This window comes from Leptonychotes weddellii, chromosome 4, assembly GCF_054177405.1.
Source record: "Leptonychotes weddellii isolate Sample4059 chromosome 4, ASM5417740v2, whole genome shotgun sequence".
In the NCBI taxonomy this organism is placed as follows: domain Eukaryota; kingdom Metazoa; phylum Chordata; class Mammalia; order Carnivora; family Phocidae; genus Leptonychotes; species Leptonychotes weddellii.
In genome coordinates this window covers 8,703,800-8,705,510 of record NC_138372.1, presented here as the reverse complement: position 1 = coordinate 8,705,510, position 1,711 = coordinate 8,703,800, and positions in this window count along the sequence as shown.

Sequence of the window (1,711 nt, the reverse complement as noted above, 5' to 3'; positions counted from 1 at the left end):
TCCCCAGATTACTCTGGTTTTGTTTGGTTTACCACCAGGAGTCATTGTGCTGTTCTTTGCTTTGTACACATAAGCACATCTCTTGTCTAGATAGAATTCAGTTTCATCTCAAGCATAAACACCTTTGATTTTAAGAAGAGCTGTGTGCTCCCTCTGGTCCCAGAGACCCTGCTTATAGCCAGCAAAAATGACCTTAGACCACAGCCTTTCAGACTATTTGTCATTTTAGTCCTGTTCCCAGCAGGCCTCCATGGGCTCCAAGATGGCAGAAAGAGAAAGGCTTGCAACTGATTTTTTCTACAGGTGATAACTTTGAATCCATCAACCTTGTTAACTCACTCTAATAATTTTGTTAGGATCATAGCGTCTGCAAATAATAATAACTATTTAATTTCCTCCCTTTCAATTTTTATTGCTTTATTCTTGTCTTCTTGCATTGGCTAGGACCACTAATACATGTCAAATAAAAATGATAGGGAGCAACTCTTTTCCTGTTCCTGATACCAAGAGGAAACGCTCTAGGTTTCACCATTAAGCATGATGTTTGCTATAGGTATTTTTTGTCGATGCCATTTATTGGGTTAAAGAAATTTTCTTCTATTCTAAAGGGTTGACAGTTTTTTCATAAATAAATGTTTAATTTTTTGTATCTATTTAGATAATCACACAGTTTCTCTCATTGAATGTATTAATGTGATAAATTACATTGAGTTTGTGATATTAACGAATTCTCCAGTGTGAAACAGATCTTGCATTCTAGTATAAACTCAACTTGGTCATGATATACTACCCTTAGTATATATTGATGGATTCAGTTTGCTAAATATTTTTTAGAAATATTTATATCCATAAGATTTTCACAGCCTATAATGTTCACTTCCACTGTCCTTGTGGAATTTTATTACTAAGCCTCACAGAAAGAGTATACCTGCCTTTTACATTCTCTATGCCAGTTTATGTAGGATTGATGTCATTTTCCCCCTAATATTAAGAAAATCAAAGCATCTGGGTCAGGAGATTTACATTTTGTGTTGGTTTGTTTGTTTTGTTGGAAGGCTTCAGTTTAGATTCAATATCTTTTATTATAAACAGATCAGATTTTCTCTTTTTAGTTTAGTAAACTGTGTTTTTCTAGGAATTTACACATTGCATTTAAATTCTCAATTTTTTAGCATGTGTTGCTCATAATTTCCTCCCATTATCTTTTTAATATCTCTAGGATCTGTACTGAAGTCCCTTTTTATTCCTGGCATTTACTATTTGTGCTCCCCCTTTTCTTTATTGGTCTTACCAGATGCTTATCAATTTTCTTAGTGTTTTCAAAGAGCCCAAACATGGCATTATTGATTATCTCTACTGTGTGATTATTTTATATTTTAGAAATTTTGCCCTGAAGATATAAGAACATATGTAAAGATAAGAAAATATATTGAAAATTAGAAAATACTTTTTAAAATTTTATTTTATTATGTTATGTTAGTCACCATACAATACATCATTAGTTTTTGATGTAGTGATCCACGATTCATTGTTTTCGTATAACACCCAGTGCTCCATGCAGTACATGCCCTCCTTAAAACCCATCACTGGGCTAACCCATCCCCCCAACCCCTCCCCTCTAAAACCCTCAGATTGTTTCTCAGAGTCTATAGTCTCTCATGGTTCATTTCTCCCTCCGATTCCCGCCCCCTTCATTTTTCCCTTCCTTCTC